The sequence below is a fragment of the Chelonia mydas genome, chromosome 4 (assembly GCF_015237465.2).
Source record: "Chelonia mydas isolate rCheMyd1 chromosome 4, rCheMyd1.pri.v2, whole genome shotgun sequence".
In the NCBI taxonomy this organism is placed as follows: Eukaryota; Metazoa; Chordata; order Testudines; family Cheloniidae; genus Chelonia; species Chelonia mydas.
The window spans coordinates 62,426,993-62,447,604 of record NC_057852.1 but is presented as its reverse complement, the minus strand read 5'-3'; the positions used below and the strand labels follow the sequence as shown (position 1 = coordinate 62,447,604).

Genomic DNA, 20,612 nt, shown 5'->3' with positions numbered 1-20,612 from the left:
AGATAAATGGGTTAAAAATAGAGGGTGATGTCATGGTGGGGTCTAATATAGACCACCAAATCAGGAGGAGGAGGTGTATTAGGCATTTCTATAACAAATAATAGAAATACCCAAAATACAGGACCTGGTAGAAATGGGGGCCTTAATTACCCAGACATCTCTTAGGAAAATAATACAGCAAAGCCCAAAATTTCCAGTAAGTTCTTGGAATGTATCAGGGACAACTTTTTGTTCCAGAAAGTGGAGGAAATAACCAGGGCAACAGCCATTTTAGACTTGATTCTGACCAACGGGGATGAATGGGTAGCAGCAAAACAGAAGGTAAAAGGCAATTTGAGTGACTGCGATCATGAAATGATAGATTTTGTGATTCTAATGAAAGAAAGGAGTGAGAACAGCAGAATAAGGATAATGGCCTTCAAAAAACAGACTAGCAAACTAATAGAACTGGTAGGTAACGTCCCATGGGAAGAAAACCTAAGGGGAAAAGAAGTTCAGTAGAGCAGGTAGATCCTCAAGGAGACAATATTAAAGGCACAACTGCAAACTATTCCGATGCAAAGGAAAGCTAGAAAGAATAGTAAGCCTGGCTCCATCAGGAGGTCTTTAATGACCTGAACATCAAACGGGAAGCCTACAAAAAGTGGAAACATGATTAAATTGATGAGGACTGGAGAAGTACAAAAGAACAGCACATATATGTGGGGACCAAATCAGAAAGGCTAAGGCACAAAATGAGTTACAAGGGACATAAAAGGCCATAAGAAGAGGTTCTTTTAATCCATTCGGAGCAAGACAAAGGAAAGTGTAAGTCCTCTACTTAGTAGGGAAGGAGAGCTAGTAACTGATGACATCAAGAAAGTTGAGGTGCGTAATGCCTATTTTGCTTTAATCCTCACTAAAAAGGTTAAAGATGACCAGACACTCAACAAAATTAATATTAACAAACAGGGGAAGGCACTCAAGCCAAAATAGGGAAAGAAGGGGTTAAAGAATATTTAGATAAAATAGATGTATTCAAATCAGCAGCCCTGATGAAATCAATCCTAGGGTACTTAAGGAATTATATGAAGTAATCTTGGAGATGTCAGCAATTATCTTTGAGCACTCCTGGAGGACAGGAGAGGTCCCAGAAGACTGGAGAAGGGCAAACATAGCACCTATTTTTAAAAAGGGGAACAAGGAGGATCCAGGGAATTATAGACCAGTCAACCTAATTTCTATACCTGGAAAGATGCTGGAGCAAATTATTAAATGATCATTTTGTAAGCACCTAGAGGATAATAGGGTTATAAGAAATAGTCAGCATGGATTTGTCAAGAACAAATCATGCCAAACCAACTTAATTTCCTTCTTTGATAGGATTACTGACCTAGTGGATAGTGGGGAAGCAGTAAATATGATATATCTTGATTTTAGTAATGCTTTTGACACAGTTCCACATGGCATTCTTATAAGCAAACTAGGAAAGTGTGGTCTAGATGAAATTACTATAAGATGGGTGCACAGCTGGTTGAAAGACCAAACTCCAAGAGTAGTTATCAATGGTTTGCTGTCAAATTGGAAGGGTGTACCTACTGGGGTTCTGCAGGGGTCAGTCCTCCATCCGGTACTATTCAATCTTTTCATTAGTGGCTTGGATAATGGAGTAGACAGTATGCTTATAAAATTAGCAGAGATGACACTGAGCTAGGAGGGGTTGCACGCACTTTGGAAGACAGGTTTCAAATGCAAGATGACCTTAAGAAAATGGAGAATTAGTCTGAATTCAATAAAGACAAGTGCAAAGTACTTCACTTAGGAAGGAAAAATCAAATGCACAACTAAAAAAATGGAATAACTGTCTAGGTGGTAGTGCTGCTGAAAAGGATCTGGGGGTTACAGTAGATCACAAACTAATGAGTCATCAATGTGATGCTACTGCTGCAAAAGAGCTAATATGGTTCTGGGCTGTATTAACAGAAGTGTTGTATGTAGGACACAAGAGGTAATTGTCTCACTCTACTTGGAACTGGTGAGGCCCCAGCTGGAGTACTGTGTCCAATTCTGGGCACCACAGTTTAGGAAAGATGTGGACAAATTGGAAACAGTCCAGAGGATACTTGTGCTATGAACAGAAGTAAAAATTTCACAGTGCTACCAGAGAGTCTGTTCTTGTGGTACATCCAGTCCTGCTGGAAGCAATAAGGACCATGGATCTTGCCAGATACCATGTTCTCATGAGTGTTCCAGACTGCTCTGGCAGACCCAAGAGGGCTTGATGAGCATCTAGGGTTATGGATGCACAACTGAACTGACCTAAGCCCAGAAATGTTTGAAGTTGATACATCATTACTAAGGCTGCGAGTCTGTCATGGAGGTCATGGAAGTCACGAATTCCATGACTTTTTGGGACCTCCGTGACTTCTGCAGCCAGCAGGTGCGACTAACCCCAGGGCCGCCTGAGCAGCTCAGGTGGCCCCAGAGCCAGCCGCCCCAGCCCCAACAGTGGTGGTCCTGGGCTGCCCCCTGCCAGCAGCAGCTGCCGCAGTCCCCTCCTCCCCCCCCGCCAGCAGCAGTCCTGGGCCGGTGGGGCCACCTTCCTCCCCAGGTACCAGCAGGTGCCCCGGAGCCACCACCCCCCCGAGCACCAGCTGTGCCCTGGAGCTGCCCCCATCCCAAGCACCAGCGGGGCACCCTGAAGCCGCCGCAGCCCCCAGAACCAGCAGGTGCTGCAGAGCTGCCAACCCCTCCACCCCCCTGAGCACGAGCAGGAGCCCTGGAGCCCTCCTCCAGATCAGCACCTCTGGAGTACCCCAGAACACCAAAGATTTAGTATGGGTATATAGTACAAGTCATGGACAGGTCATGGGGCCAGGAATTTTTGAATATTGCATGTGACCTGTCCATGACTTTTACTAATAATGCCCATGACTAAATCTTAGCCTTAATCATTACATAAAAATCTATTATAAAGATCTAAGAGATCTAAATCTTATAGCACTAAAGATACAACATATTTGGGGCTTTTCCAAAAAGGTCCCGGTCCAGAAAGATGCAGAATAGACTGGAGATGGGGAAGGGCCAGACTATGTGTGGTCAAATTGTGGAAATAAATGGTCCTTGCTCTCCAAAGGAAACTCTTATGGTTAAGTCAGCTTTCATCTCTTAAAAAACTTCTTCTCCCTGATTATGTTCCATATGATGTTGTGATGGTATACTGTATTACTATACTGACAAGTGATATTGGAATAAATGTCTGGCTCAATAGTTTTCAAATTAGGGATGGGCAAAATCTACAAGCAAATATTAAAACCAAACATTCAAAACCAAGATGTCTTAGTGAATTCAAAATTGGACAAAATGAGTGTGCCACTTCTTGGTTTAATATATGAAGCTCTTAAAGATTTAAAAGTTTATATTTTTGATATAGTACTTTAAGGTGTGGTGGTTTATTGGTTAGAAATGGCTAAGAAATGGTACTGCTACCTTCATAATTTAACTTTATGTCATGCTTGTGCTGCCTTAGAGTATAAATATATTTATGGTGGCTCGTTCTGCATTTTGGATGTTGAAGTTTTACAATGAGTCTATGCAATTCTAGCATTAAACAGGACGTGCAGGTATAAAGAGCTGTAGCCACATACATGTATTTCATGGATGGAAATTAAGCCTAGGTTCTTCAGCATCAAAAGCATAAGTCTCTACCATTTGAGCTAAAGGAGAGTTCCTTGGGGCCAACCGCTGGAGTGGGTAATGATCACACATACTAGGCCAGACTTGGCTCAAGTGTCTGAAGTCCATAGGAGATCAAATCTCATCTAGAGCGTTACTTTGTAATGAACTATGGCTACATACAGACACCATTGTCATCAGCAGGGATTGAATCCTGGACCTTCAGTGCCAAAAATATCTATCAGATGGGCTAAAGAATTAAGCTCTGTACAGTGACGTAGGCTTATCACGATCACATGCACTAGGTCACTGTACTTCATCAGTATCCTATCTATGTGCAAGATATAACCTATAAGAATTCCAGGCTTCCCTTCTAATTTGGCTGTTACCACTTGTACTAAAACAAAGGCTTGTAAATCTTCTGGACAAGGTATAATGCAGCCAGAGCCAAGCAGTTAAAAAAAAACAAAAACAAAAAACAAAACAGTCTGGGATGTCACTTCAAGTAAATTGGCAACAAAGAACCATAAATTGTTTCTTGAAGCAGAGATGGACCTTAAATTTCTAAGAATTATTTGAAAATCCTCTGCAAAGAGCTGCTCTGCAGGTGAACTCCAAGCATTATCTACACATGTGCAAATACTACCAGGCCAACAGTCTTTCTGTAGGTCAGCTCTGAAGTCTACCACAACCAGGGTCCAGCTGCTTTACTGAATGGTTTATAATTCAATATATCTCACCTTCATCCTCTTCCACTCCCAAATCCTGAAGGTAAGGTTGACACTCAGGCTCCTGTGAATGGTAATAGCTACATCTCTACAGTTAAAATCAGATTCTTCCAGTATACTATAAAGATTAACATAAAGGGAGAAAATATTCATTCCTTTATACCTCGCACATTAATTTCAGTGCCTACATCAGACAAAATATCATGGAGACTCCTTGGCTCTAATAAGCTCAGAGTTACCCATTTGCAATTTATTTTTTAACCTTCAGAGACAAACCTCACACTCAAATGACCCTAGGAGAACAGCCAGGGACTTTCCCTTGGACTGTTGTCTTATATGTCTGCTCAGTAACCAGTAACAGAATTAACAGTTGGTGTATTTATAGACCCACCATGACCACCACTATCTCCCAGACTCAAATAACCTGACTTCCCCTTCTCTATCAGCTCCAGGATGATGCCCATTACTTATTAACATGGTTCTTGGCAAGACGGGGTGGGGGCTTACTGTGATTATCTAGCTAACTTAATCCAAAGTTCATCCAAACGTCATCCAAAGGTATGAGGTAGCACTATAACACAGTGTACAATCCAAACCAAGGATTCCATTAGCTCTCATTAATAATGGTATACTGAACTTCTGGGATCTTAAAACACTGATCTTTATCAATACACAAATGAAAACATCACTTGCTTCCCTTCCTTCCCCTTCCCCTATAGAAAAATCTCCCTATATTAAACATCTGAATCTTTCTGTAAGGGAAACTTGAATTTGTTTTTAATTGGAAAAATTAGGCTCAAAGGACATTTTCAAAATCATTTCCCCCTTCATTGAAAGCTACCTTAGGATAACTTACTAATGAGCTATCTCCTGCTCCCTTTCCTCTTGTCTTAATTTACAGTCACTAAGTTGCTGCTGAGCAGGCTGCTACACAGGCACAACCTGACATACTGCTTACCCCCTTCTGTGCCTAAGAAAAGCCACTCTAAAAGGCTAAAAATATGTAAATGTATTGTTCAAGGAATAAAGAGATTTTTCACATGTGGGTGTTCGTTCCCATCAAAATGTTGTTGTCAGGTGAATAGGAGCAGATCTTTTCACCACAAACCTGAGGAGTTTCTAATTAATATTTTATTCAAGCAGGCTTTATTCAAAGTGCTAATTTTCTATCCCCAGCTCCTAAGATCTCTTTCCTACAAGTGTTCTCCCAGTAGGCCGTCGTCAGTCTCCTTCCGCTCAAGTTTCCCCCAAAAGTAAGCCTGAGGTGATACCAGCACAGGGACTTCACAGCCCCCCTGCAATCAGCTAAAGAGAAGCTAATGGAAACATCTTAGCTCCCTGACTCCAGGGCCAAAATGTTTGCACTATTGAATGGGGTGGGTAAGGGATGTCTGTGGCATCCTAAGGAGAGTCTTCTCATTTGCTATATGTGCTAGGATGTCTTGTCTATCTTTACAGCAAACTCACCACTTTAGTAGCAGTGTTGGGTTTCAAAACTGACAAGAATAGACAGGGCCCTGCCAAAATCATTAGATAATTTCAACCTCCTTGGCTAGTATTATAGTGATATTAAGAGAAATGCAGAAATAGATCAATAGATGAGATGGTCACACATGATCTTTGGACGTGAAAAGTCATAACAGCAGAGTAATGCACTGGTGAATCAGGCATCTGGTTCTCCTGGCCTAAACCTACTTGTAGGAGAATGACATAGTTATACATGCCATAGTTACATTGTGTTCTTGTCAATGAAAAAAATTCCTTAAGGTAAAGAAAATGATGTGTCAAATGAATTGAAGAGTAGCGGAGAGGTTCAGTGCTAATTATTTCAGTAAAGAAAACAAGCCCATTCCAATCTGCTTTGCAAGAAATATCTTCATCTCAATAGGGAAGGATGGGCAATGCATCTCATTAAATATTTAGGGTTCTTTTTAGAAACAAAATCTGGAAAGTTTGCAAGGCAGGTTAATACTTTTAGGAATGACTGAAAAAAAATGTGGTTTTGTTTTCTGGGGAAATTAGGCAGGTTCAAAAACAAACTTTTCCTGAATCAAATAGATCAGTTGACAACTTGTAGGGAAAACAAGACAAAAAAATTGAAAATAAATAAACTAGGTTTATAACTGCATCACCTCATTTCCCCTGGAATCCCTGTTCTCGATTTGCTCTCTCCTGCAACCATTCTCTTTACTCCTAGGAAGTTTGCCTTTTCCTTCTCAGGTGCTAGACTTTCATGTTATTGCTCATCCCTTCTCTGTGCATTTCTCTGTCTTACCACTAAACTTGCTGTCTGTAGCAAATCACAGCAGCCCTTCTGTCCTCTAACATCCTCTCACTCCTTGAGATTTCCTGATCCAGACAACTACTTCATTTTACCCACCTCAGGCCTGACACAACTACTGAAATGGCCATTTGATCAAGCCTCTGTTGTATAATCTGAATGCCTAATTAACAGATAAATGAGCTATCATTCCCTCCCTTCAACCAAGCAATCTTCATGAAAAGAGGGGATGAAGAAGAGTAAACACAGGCTGGACATAGAAAATTATATAATCAGTGCAAGGGATACCAAGAAAGAATAAGCTTAAAGCCCTGACATGGCGTTGACACAGAGTGCTGACCACAGACTGATAGTAACCCCAAATGGTTTTAAATGAAACAAAAGTTAAACTAGCAGCTGGAGCACCAGGAATAAATAAAATGCTCAGAGAACTGCTGAAGCTCTTGACAAGTCAACATCACTCACAAACTATTGGAAGAGCCAGGTGGCACAGCAGCAGCTAGTTTCCTTAGAAGTAGCAACCCAAAAGAGCGAGTTCACTGATCATGAAAAGAATGGAGGATGAAAGAATTAGGTTCAACTGCAAAAGCTGAGGTGCCCTATCCACTGCTAGAGCCAGTGATTTTTAACTTTGATCTATGGGGCTTCTCCATCTGTTCTTGTGATAGGAACATGGACTGACAAGTAGAGATTTCTCAGTACTGTCTAGTTGGAGAAAATAGAATACACTACGCAAAAAGGGACTGCAGGCCAGGCATATCAAATGACATCTTGTCATAAATACCAATACCTTGTTCCTTCTAGCCAGTGATCTCAAAACACTTATCAATCCTAATTGTTGCTATAGGTCAAACTCAGCAATGGAGAAAGCAGGCACAGCTTCAAATGACTTAATTAGGAGAAAGAAAAGGAGTACTGGTGGCACCTTAGAGACTAACCAATTTATTTGAGCATAAGCTTTTGTGAGCTACAGCTCACTTCATCGGATGCATCACGAAAGCCTATGCTCAAATAAATTGGTTAGTCTCTAAGGTGCCACCAGTACTCCTTTTCTTTTTGCGAATACAGACTAACACGGCTGCTACTCTGAAACCTGTTAATTAGGAGAAGCTCTTGCTTCAGTCAGGACTGGCTCCCGGTTCTGTTCATCTAGCCACATGATTCCACTCCTACACCAGGCACTCCCTCTGACAATTATTTACATATTTTAGCCCAGCCCATAAAAACTTATTCACTTTTGGAACTCACCTTCGAACATTTATTCACCTAGTCCATATGCCCCAAGTAACATTTATGGAAAATCAGAGCGAGCAGCAGCCTGGACATCTCAAAACTTTCAGAAGGGATGAATGGAAAAAACCCAGACTCATTTTTAATGTTGTGGTTTGCTGAATCTTTAATTTCTTGTCGTCCAACAGGAATAATGCTAATGGTGTTGAAGTGCACTTTCGGGAATGGATAATTTGGTTGTCAAATGCCTTATTTACCTTCAGCCTTTAATTCAATTTCATAGAAACCCATTTATAGTATTACATACTAGTTTACTTTGAAAATTATTCCTTAAATAGACACTGAGTGCTTTACTTTGTAAGCATAATAGTCTTTTAACTTAAATTTTTTCTGGTATAACTATATAAAATAAAATATAATATAGCCCAGATCCTACAATTTGCTGTAAGTGGAGAGACCCCTGCAGCCACATGGAGTCCCACTGAACAATTCTTTTATAGTGTCTCTAAAAGGCGTTACGGTACTTCCAGGATGGTGGTTGCAGAACTAATAAGTCAATATTGCCTCTGTTGTTCACGTGTGAGCAGATCCTCTGATGGTATAAATTGGTATCTCTATTAACTTCAATGGATCTATGCTGCTTTACTCTAACTGAGGAGCTGACCACCACAGAGAACTAGTGATTTGTGTGGTAAGATAGCCATAGGGCAACAGATACCCAGAGTGTCGCGATATTCCTGACTATTGGCCATGACATGTTCACACAGGTAATCTACTATTATAATCTAACTGTGGAATCTCACATTCCTTACTTTAAACCTTAAACTTCCTCCTGCTCTGCTGATACATCAGGCAGTCCAGTTCCTCCTTTGATGTCACTAGCTAGTTGTGATACTTCATCTCAAGTGATACCAACACATTCAATATTCTCTGCCACTGTCTTCTGCTAGTTTTTCCTTGGCCTTCCTGGCTTTCTCTTTCCTCCCTCAGGTACGTCTCCCATCTTCCATATGGTGTAAATGCCCCAACCACTTGGTATTTCTTTCTTTGATGATATTTTCTAACATGTCCTGCTCTGTCAGCTTCCTTACTCTCTCCTGTTTTGTCTTTGCATTAAATGTGTAGTACCTTCCTCAACTATCTGTGATCGGTGGCTTCCAATCTCTCTCTCTCTCTCTCTCTTTCTCTCTCTCTTTTTTTGTTAGCCCTTGTCATTGGCCAAGTCCCTGCTCCAGTACAATTGGCAAAGTATAATCTGACCTTTACTTTGATGTGGAGACCTTTGTTTGATCAGAGGTTATTCATCCTTCCAAAAGTGGTGTTTGTTTTTCCTAATCTCCCCTGAATATCTTTATCACTGTCACCTTCAAATGTGATCACACTCACCATATAGCAGAACTCTTCTACCAGTTTGATTTCTTTTTAATCTATGTGCACTTTTGCATCTGTTGTCCACTTTCCTACCTTCATAATCTTGGTTTTCTCTGCATTTACCTTCAATCCAATTTTTGTTGCTTCCTGTTCTACCTCTGATGTGAGGGCAATTGTTCTGTTCCACATCACACTTAGTAAAGCAAAGACAAGTTCATGTAACTCATCTCCACTAACCCATTTTACACTATCCATGATGTCTTTTGTTGCCCACTTCCTCACCCAATCTATTGCTAATGCAGAGAAGATTGGTGATAACAAACACCAAGTTAAAGAAGCCATCAGAGGCCTCAGACAGGGAAAAGCTCCTGTGGTTGACACATACTAAAGATGGGAGGCAAAATTCTGATTATGTAGCTAAGAAAGCTAACTAAAACATGAGTGAAAAACAAGTGCCATAAGACTGGAAAGATGGTATCATGGCATTGCCAAAAAAAACATGATTGTACTCAGTGGGCAAACCAGAGGCCTGTTGTACGGCTGTCAGTCTCGTGCAGCATATTGACGGTCATCATGCTGATCAGAATGAAGGTAGTGGATGAAGTATTATCAGAAGAACAGACTGGGTTCTGTCCAGTTAGATGATGACGTGAACAGATGTTCACTCTTCAACAGATCATCAGAAAGCTACCGTTTGTCAAAAACCGATCTTAATCTACTTTATCAACTTTAAGAAAGCGTTTGACTGTGTCCGCAGAGAGACCCTGTGGAAAATGGCTTGACTGTATGGTATACCAGCCAAGCTGATCAACATAATAGGGAGTTTACATGGTGGAAGTAGATGCACAGTAAGATTGGATACAGAGCTGGAGGAGTGGTTGGATGCTGTTACTGGAGTTAGACAAGTGGTTTGTTATCACCAATCCTCTTTGCGTTAGGAATCTTACATTATCAACTTGATTTGTTTTAACAACATTCCATTAAGATCTGAAATGATTGCAAGGAACACTTCTGTACTATTTGTCTAATAACTTTATTCTGAAGACACTTTGGAATACAGTACACCCTGATTTTAAACAAAACTGACAAAACACATCAGAAGAATGTTTTAGCCAGAATGCTCTTGATCTACATGAAACCCTTTTAATACACATAGAAACCTACAGAACTACAAAAATAAAAACTTTATAACCTGTTCTGCCTTCTCCTCCAAAAGGGGGTGTCAGATGGGATTGCCTGGGCTGGCTTGTGAACAGGCTGCTCCTGGCTTTCCCAGAAATTCAGTTATCCAGTTAGTCTACCTCTTCTCCTCTGGGCAGGTCTGGCTTTTCTCTAGCTCCAGGGAGGTCTGGTCTAAATCTTCTATTATTCTGCATATCGCTGGTCCAGATTTCTGCCACCTGCCCTCCCGCCATACACAGACCTTGTCCTTAGGACAGCATTTACTCTGAGCTAGATGATAGTAAGGGAGCTGCAACATTAGCCTAAGGCTCCTCCTTTGCAGGCTCCTCACCCCAGTTTTGAGCTAAGCATAGATCAGTCAGATGGGAAAATCTGGCCCTAGAGGAATTCAATTTCCAGTGAATCTTGTCTGTTTAACACGTAGAAGGACGGAGTTGTGGAACTGGCTAATTAAAAGTTATTTTCTGAGACAGTATAGTACTGTAGTGTGGGGGAAATACATTACTTAGCTGTTTGTGGATTTGCCTTTATTCTTAAATTCGTATCATAAACCAGTGAGTCGAAACATTTTTTAATGAAATGATGTATTCAAAACTAAGATTTTGCTGAACTGTTATTGTATTCATTTGGATGTTATATTCAGCATCAGAGCTCAGTGGACGTTCAGCTAATGAAGCGGTTTTGGGGACAGTCTAATAATTTCCATTTTAAGACTTTTTTTTGGATCTTTTTATTCTGATGAATAGTTTTCTTTTCCAAGGGTTGACTGGGTTTGGTCACAGAGACCCCCTTGAGACGGTCACCTGACGTGCTGAAATTACCTCTGAGCCCATTTTCCCTGCCAGCTTGGGACTTCGAAAACCCTGCCTTGTTGAGCCAGACACGCTAGCCTGCTGCAACACAGATGCAGGGTCTCGGCCGTGCCCCCAAAGCTGCGGGCTTTAAGTGAAAACAGCTCTGCAGGTTACCTGACGCCAGCACCCAGACACCCAGCTCCCAATGGGATCCAACCCCCCAAAAAGTCTGTTTTACTCTGTATAAAGCTTAAAGAGGGTAAACTCATAAATTGTCCTCCCTCTATAACTCTGATAGAGAGATATGCACACCGCTGTTTGCTCCCCTAGGTATTAATCACTTACTCTGTGTTTACTAATCAACAAAAGTGGGTTTATTAAGTATAAAAAGCAGGCTTTAAGTGGTTCCAAGTAATAACAGACAGAACAAAATAAGTTACCAAGCAAAATAAAGCAAAACATGCAAGTCTAAGCCTAATACATTAAGAAACTGATTACAGGTAATATCTCACACTCAGAAATGTTCCAATAAGCTTCTTTCACAGACTAAACTTCTTCCTAGTCTGGGCCCAATCCTTTCCCCGGTACACCCAAATTCGAAAATCTGGAAATGAGAAATTCAAGGGGAAAGACTTGTGTATTTCTTTCCATCTTCATATTGCCTACATACTGTCAATAACTAGGGCCTTACCCAATTCACAGTTCATTTTCATAAATTTCACGGTCATATTTAAAAATCTTGACTTTCAGGATTTCAGATATTTAAATCTTAAATTTCATGAAGTTGTAACAAAGCATGAATATTTATTGAACAATGGCAAAATACAAACATGTAAAACTCTTAAGTCAGCATTTCCCAAACTGGAGATCCCGACCCTAAAGGGAGTTGCAAAGCTATTGTGTGTGAGTGTGGAAGGGGGGTCATGGTATTGCCACCCTTACTTCTGCGCGGCTTTCAGAACTGGGTAGCTGGAACACAGCGGCTGCTGGATGGGTGCCAAGCTCTGAAGGCAGCGCCACCACCAGGAGCAGCGCAGCCTTCAGAGCTGGATTCCTGGCCTGCAGCCGCTGCTCTCTGGCCACCCAGTTCCGAATGCAGTGCCCCCACCAGCAGCAGCGTAGAAGTAAGGGTGGCAATACCTTACCATGCCACCCTTACTTCTGCCACTCTGCTGCTGCTGGCACCGGCACTGCACTCAGACCTGGGGACCTAGCCAGCAGCGGCCACTATCCAGCCAGCTCTGAAGGCAGCACAGAAGTAAGGGCAGCAATACTGCAGCCACTTTACAATAGGGGTCAGGACCCCCAGTTTGAGAAATGCTGTGTACTTGTATATATTTCACCCGATAGTATAAAAGAGTATAGTATAGGGTAAAAGTACACAAAAGACCATGTTTCATGGGGGAGACCAGATTTCACGGTCTGTGACCAAACATGCCAAACCCGCAAAAAACACTCATAAATTGGGCTTGTTTTTGGCTTAATTGGCTTGTGAGTTGCTTGTTGGCTAGTTTTTGGCTTGCAGCTTGTTTGGCTTGTAGCTTGTTGCTTCTTTTTTTTAAATCGGCTCCCGGCAAGCAGGGGCAAGTGGGGAGAGACTCAAGGGTGCACAGCAGGCCCACCACAGTCCTAGACTGCATGCTGGGGGGATCTAGTCACATAGAGTGTTGGGGTTCTTAGGGATTGGTTTGTTTTGAAATGGGATTAGCTTGATTTTTGGCTTATTGTGAAAGTCGGGGTGCTTATTTACTGCATGAAAGTTGGCAACTGTGTGACCGTGACACGTTTTTCGCTGCCATGAATTTGGTAGGGCTCTATCAATAACATACTCTAACACTCCATAAGGCTGTCACTTCCATCATAAAAAGTGACCCAAAAGCAATAGATATCTCAGCTTAATCAAAATTGTACTCTAACAAATGTTCAACAGTGTTTTTATATCAACAGATCATAACATCTGACTGTTGCACATTCCAAGCACTTAGAAATGTATTTTACTTTAACACGGCTGAGCTCACTGCACTATATTTGTGAGTAGATAGTATTAAAAAACTGGAAAAGGACAAGTGTAGGCACTTCTGATTCACTTTATTAATCAATACAGCTATCTTCAGACATCCTTAGTAAAACTGCATTGGATAAGTACAGTTTTCATACTTTCAACCGTTAATTGAAATGTGAAAGAGCTGCTCTTAGAAACTCTAAAATATAAAACTGCTTTTACTAAATGTGTTCTTTTAAACAGAAGTTCTGCAGAAGGATTACAGATTTTTAAAAGTTTGTAGTTTCTTTACTCATGTTATCGAAGTAGTTACTTTGTTTCAAATTCCTCATAGACACCTACTCAGAAGCTATTCATTTGAAACTTTGGTGTGTGACGGGAACTGTTTCACTAACTTATTTTCTAACATTCAGCTACTTTTATAGCTGCTGCTAAGCTATGCAATATTTCTGTGGCTCAGCCACAAGGTTAGCTATACTTATTTAGCAGCAAGACAAGAAATATTTCTTTAGGTTGATCTCTTGTGGGCTACAAAGAGACATGTTGCTTTTATACCTAAGATTTCAGTTCAAACAAAATATGATTTCTGGGGTTTTGGAAACAGATCATCAGAAGGCTTCTATGGCTCACATGCTGAGAGCCTAATCTGGATTTCGGAGCAAAATGTTTTTCCACATCATTTCAATAGACTGCTGACTCACCACTTTAGCAACCAACCTGTCATCCAATTAACAGGAACCAAAACATAAGCACTCCTCCCAATCCTTCTATATGGAAGGTAGCCAAGATTGGTGAGTTTATACTGGTGTAACTGAGCCTGCTCAGAGAGAAAACACATGCACAAAGGAGAATGCTGTGGAAAGGCTGACTAGCTAGATGAGGAGTTCTGTCATTCACAATTAAAGGGATGCAGTGAGAGCTCTAGGCTGAATTTATCTCCACACTCAAGTCAGTGTAGTTACCCCAGGGTGAATTTGGCCCAATGAATCTCTTTATTATATCTGCTTTCGCTTAGCCAAAGAAGCTCTTCAAGGCTATGTCTTCTGATGATTGCAACAACACACTGTGTTTACTTGCAGCAGTGCAAGACTAGAAGACTAAGTTTGTTGCTTTTTAGTTTCATTGACTGTCCCATACTATGGAAAATAGTGAATGGCAATGTTTGCTATCCTTTCTCTGTACATCCATTTTGTATACCATTATCACGTCCTCTTTTATGTGCTTCTCTAAGGTAAACAGTCCCAGTCTTTTCAATCTCTCTTTACATGGAAATTTGTCTATGCCAGTCTCTTCACTTGACGTTCTGAACCCCTTCAATTTCTTCTATACTCTTTTTGAGAACTTTAAAAAACTGATTCAATAGAAATAATTTCTCATAACGCATAATTAACCATGGTACTTGCTGCCTCATGACTGAGGTCAACAGCTAAGAAAGATTTAAAAAACAAAACAAAAACGGAACAGGCATTTATATGGACAGGTATACTGAAACAAAACTGGGGGGTTATTTTTAGAAGGGATATAAATCCTCACATGCTAGTCAATTCTGTAGGTACAGATTGGTTCTGTAGGTACAGCCCTAAGTATGGGACTGAGTAACAAAACAAATGCTGCACTCCACAGAAAGCTACGTTTGAAAGTGCCAAGAGATTGCTGACCTATCACTGCTGTGGCCAATATGTGGTTTTCTAAAATGTTCTTATTTTCATCCTAGTAAAACCCCTGTGGAATATCAAGTTTGACTACACCAACTGTTAACATGTGATTGATGGATGGGTGATCTGTTCTTGCAAACCAGGATACCAGGTGGCAGCTGTTGAGAATGGTGGGGACACTTGTGTAGACACAGGTAAAAGCATTAGCTATAGTATGCCAATATTTTTTAACTAATTTACAGAAATGACAGCAGAGATGCAAAATTCTCATTAGGTTAAGTTGTCCATCCTCCTGCCAGTACAGACATGTTCTCTTTAACATAGTCGTTAGTGCTTTGACTGTTTTGTTTTAAAAGATACTCTACAGGGCTTCCACCACTTCCCTTGGGAGACTTTCACAACCAAAAGAGTATACTGCAAGGAGTATTTTCCAGAGAGCCTACATTTTTCCTGCTCTGTTTCATCTCATTACTCCTAGTTGATAAATGCCTCTTATCAATGTTCTCTCTCCACTACCCCGCCCATAAGCACAATTTAAAGATACTATATAACATATTCCTTGGAGATGCTTCTAGAGCCATTCAAGAACTCACCTCTCTTTGTACTGCATAGCAGGACTATTTACTTCTTTGTCCTGTGCTCCTGGTAAAATGTTTTTTAAAGGGAGGGGAAAGACATCAGTTTTTTTTAAAAAAATAATCCTACTCTTTTTTAAATAAAGTGAAGTTTATCAAGTCACAATAAAGCAGAGAATTAGGTCTGGTGAAGATGCTTTGGGCCAACATTTTGAAAAGTACTCTAAATTTGAAACTACCCTACAATTATAGTATCTTTTCATTGAGAGAAAGGTGTTTACACAATTAGAAGCATATGCAGTACAACAGAACATTAATTATCCTTCAATAATTGTTTTATACTAATTCTTTATTTCAACAAATGAATGCAATGAGTCTGTTTGCAAGAACAAGGTGACCAGGAGTTGGCTCCATATCAGTATGAAGTTATATATTTTAGTGGTTCCTCAAGAGTGCAGTAAACAGAGCACGACATGTAGGGATTAGTTCAAATTGATATGAATGCACCAACTCCCTTTAGGAAAGATCCTTCAAAGGAAAATCATGATGTAGTCTGACATTATGAAAACACTGTCAGGAAGCACATTAAGTAATTTACTTTCCAATTAGGAAATATTTATTAGCTACATGCAGAGGCATGTTGAAGCTCACACTCCTTTCTACGGTAGTTTAAATGACATCTCAGGATAATCTCATTTGCAGCTTCCATTAATCTTTAGCAATACCTTTCCAGTTATTCAATTAACCCAAGCTGTGGAATTCATTTAGTTTTGCTTTCTCCAGAGGAGCATACAGATATCTGAAACTATTGGATCGGCATTAAACAAAAAGGAACAAAATCAGTATTTTTCACATTCCCTTTAGAATTACAATACAAATATCAGGCTTAGAGACAGACCATATATAAAAGCATAATTCATTTACATTCCACTTACTTCCCATTAGGTGAGAAATTAACCTGACCTACTGGTCATAGGGTTGAGCAGAAGGACAAGAAATGAATGAAAGAGACTGAGTTAGCTTTTAGCTATTTGGAAATTCCCAAATATTAGCAATCTCTGAAGTACGTGCCTTTGTATTTTAGCTGCAGACATGTCACTACTATAAAGCTATTTGAGATGAGATAAAGCATTCTGTTGTGTCCATTAGCAGTGCCAAGCAGTGGCAATATTTATGAATCTCACCATGTGAAAACTGTTTTACGGTACAATACAAATAGTAATCTGGGGTCATCAGAACCCTTTTTATATACATACACAGACACACTTGCAAAACCAAAATTAAATTCCAGAAGAGTAAAGGAATTAAAAACAAAACAAAACAGAATGTCTGGTTGTCATAGGATAATCACCCCCACAGGGGATGAGAGGCGTAGGATTATGCCTGATGCTATGTAGTGCCCTACGGTTATGATTATCTGATAGAAACCACACCCCATTTTGTGCATTAGTTCTTACTTATAAAAGTGTGTTACTCATAGAATTCTATGAGTATACATACAGCAAGGTGAGGGGAAGGAAAGTGCTGTGGTTTCTGAAGTACTCTGTAATCACAAAGAGATCAATAGACTTGTGTGATACCTTTAATGTTGTGACAGTTGGTTAATCTTATTTCAATTTCTTAGTGTCATTTTCACTCATCATCATGCATTACAACCACCAATAACTAGTTAGATACTTGGTTATAGTTAGAAAAGCCACTGTCTAAAACATTATGAAGGAATTCTATATTTAGGCCCTGATCCAACAAAGCAAATTTTACATACTTTGTGCGGTAAGTTAAATGGTTTCAGTTAAACCAGAACAAAACCCTCAGCGGACACTCTCATTTCAGTTTGAAAGGTTTATTTCAGTTTCAATTAAGCCTTTCACTGGATGTTGGGCAACTAATTCCCTTAGCCTTTGAAAATCCTAGTCTCCACCTTTACTTTGCACTCAAACATTAGCATGGATCTAAATCTTTGAGCTTAATCTTTCATAGAAAGATTTAAAATATCCTGGTCAGAAAGTTATAGCAATTCTTGGGTTTTGGGTTTTGTTTTTTTTTTTCCAGTCTCTCTCTTGTTCTCTAAAAGTAAACAAGTTGTATTCTCAGATTGGAGAGGAAAGGAAGAGATCCCAAACACTGGCATACCATCTTTCAGCCTTGTCTCCTCATATCGTGTCAAATAAAAATAAGTGTTAATCCTCACATTTGGGTTTATTGATGAAACACTATAGTATATAGTATAGAGCTATAGTAAAGTTACTGCAATGGTTGTGGCCAAATGATGTGGGCAGATGAGCATGTCAGTGCCACATACTGTGACTTTTAACTCTTTCACGTGTCAAAACCTTTATACTTTGGCCAATGTCTACAGCTACCAGGGAATGTACCATGAAAGCAATAGTAACTTGCATCTCTCCTTAGATGAAAGGTGCAATATAAGTGCCAAGTATGAGTATTGTTCTGACATCCTATCAATAAATATACACATTAGGAATGTAAACAGTAAAATGGAGAAACATTCAGAGATGTTATAAAAAAAACAGAATAAATGAGCATTCATATCTGGCACTTAAACTCTTCTCTTTTGGATAATGATGTTGCCAGAATTGTTTGCTTTCATTTAATTATTTATCCCTGCATAATTATAGGCATATATACATTATACACTCAGTGTTTGCAGGGGAAATATATAATGTTAAAAAAACTCTGAAGTTGCAAAGCTCAGCACTCAAGCAAGAAAATGCCAAAGTTCTGCACTCTTAACTCAGCCCTTTTGTGCATATGTATTATATTACAATCTTCAATTAAGCATAACATGTTGCTTTTTCCTTTATTCAGTGCTTACAGTGGTCTGCTCCCTGTCCCTTACTGCTTAAAGGATTTATTGTTTTAGAGTACAGTATCTGTTTCTACTCTTAACTACTCTTCTTTTTCCATTTACATTCTTGAAACTATATGAGATGGCAGTTACTGCATCCTCAGGCCCTGCTCAGAGGGGTATGAATGCCGAGATATGGAACACTATCAATTTGATTGCATCAGAGGCGCCCTTATTGTGCCAAACTGGGTAATTCAGAATTACACTTTTTTTAGTCCTTTCTTGCTCTATTCATTTTCTCATCCTTGATAAAAGAAGCAATAAGTCTAGCTGTGGACAGTCTTGGAGAAAACTGTTTACTGTATTACTTTGAAAAGCTCCTGTCTCTGGAGAATACACTAGATTTCTGCTACAGCCTAAAAAACCTACAAGGTATTATACATTTTATTAGACACCTCTTCATTTTAAGCCGAGGAAAGTAAAAAACAAGGAGTCTGACTTAGCCTAGCAGAGAAAACAGATTGCAATGTATATTTAGATCAATAGTAGGGTGGGTTGATGGAACCTTCATGTGTATTACAACACAAGTATCTATTTGCATTCTTTCAGATGCAGTTTTCCATTGTTCTAAATTGGATTCTGCATGTTCACAGTACGCTCTTGTAAAATTACTATTAAAAATTGGAGCTGACTGTAAAACTTTGGTTGGAAAAAAGATGAAAATTCTCACAAGTTCTCCCCAGACCCATTTTCTTATTAGTTTTATTAAACTGTGTATTCTGTGCCAAACATGTAACTGGCATGTTACAAACATGAGCGGTCATCCTTCCCTTGTGAATAAAGTTACACACATGCTTAAATATTTGTGGAATCAGGACCACAGAGTATAATCCTATACATCATGTCAATCTTATTCACATGACTTACACAACTCAGACTGTTAAGAACAGGCCTCATGGAGCAAAATCCTGCAGCTGTCCCATGATTTCAGTAGGAATTTTGCCTGAGTAAGATGCCAGAATTTTGTCTCGCAGAACAAGTCTGCATTCTTTACCCAGAGATCTTATGGAAAGAGAGGACAGATTCCCTGTCACACTGTAAATCAGGAATAATTCAATTGAACTCAATACCGGTGAGTGTGAGATCAAAAAACTGACACCTGACAATGACAAATTTACCATGTTTGGTGGCCTGATTGTGTAGTTCTTACTCAAGCATGGCTACTGCTTGAATGGCAGTCTTGCCTGAGTGAAAATGGTAGAATCAGGCCTATGATATTTGTATATCTGGTACTGTTTTTTCCATCATAGCATAACTATTATAAATGTATTGAATTTTTTTTTATAAGAAGCAAATATCCGTGACACACACAAAACAAACAACAAATTTGGTCACTCTGCTAATTTTGGGCCAATTCCTGCAATCCTTTACTTATTACTCAGGCAGTACCCACTGACTTCTATAGGAGGGTTTCTGATAAGAATTGAGTAGGGACTCCAATATTGGTCCCTACATATTCATCTCTAAAGATTAAATAATATATAGTAATGGAGTGGTACAAACATTTTAAAGTATTCAGAATAAACCTGAATGGACCACCAACGGGCCTTAATATTGATCTGGAGGAGATTCAAGTGATGGCAACAGGGTATCTGGCTTTCTATATCTGTTCAGCCTTTTGGCCTCTCTGTGGAGACTTCAAACAAGATGGCCAGTTAGCACGAGTTTTGGCGATAGTTGTGATGTGGCTACTTACTTATTGGAAACTGAACTGAGAATTCCAAATTCATTTCATATCAACAATACTATTAAAGTTGAAAGTTACATACACAGATTATATTCCACTGAAAAGTGCCATATCTATATTGTCAGTATTTCAAGATTTCCCTCTGCAATGAGACTATTAAAATATAAGGAGGCAATATTTGAGGTAAAGAGTTTCAGCTAAACAGCTGAATATTAAAAGTTATTCCATACTCAGTGTGACGTTGCACTCCATATGCTTTATGAAAATAGGCTTATGAATGTGAATATGATGTAACTGAAATATGCTTCCTGCAAAAGGTCTCTTGTAAGGTATCATTACAAAGCTTATAATCTAATGACTGTGTTCATCCTATTTGTATGCATGTATCATTCTTGTATCTGAAGCTAGAAATATGAAGTATAACCCCGAGGTCCTATTGTAATTATGCAAAGTATGGGCCATTAGGGTGGTTTAGAATCTTGATGGCTCCCATCGACTCAGACAATTGGTTGTAAATGGTTTATTTACCTATAAGCCTTCCTGTGTACCTGTGGGCCAGCCCCTGGGTAATGAAGAATGAGGTCTCA

General features: G+C 39.6%; 1 long non-coding RNA gene across 2 annotated transcripts in view; it reads right to left on the bottom strand.

Annotated features, from left to right (window-relative positions):
* Nucleotides 1-20,612, bottom strand: part of LOC122465681 — an 89,853-nt gene that overhangs the window by 17,510 nt on the left and 51,731 nt on the right. The gene's annotated exons all lie outside the window — the stretch shown is intronic.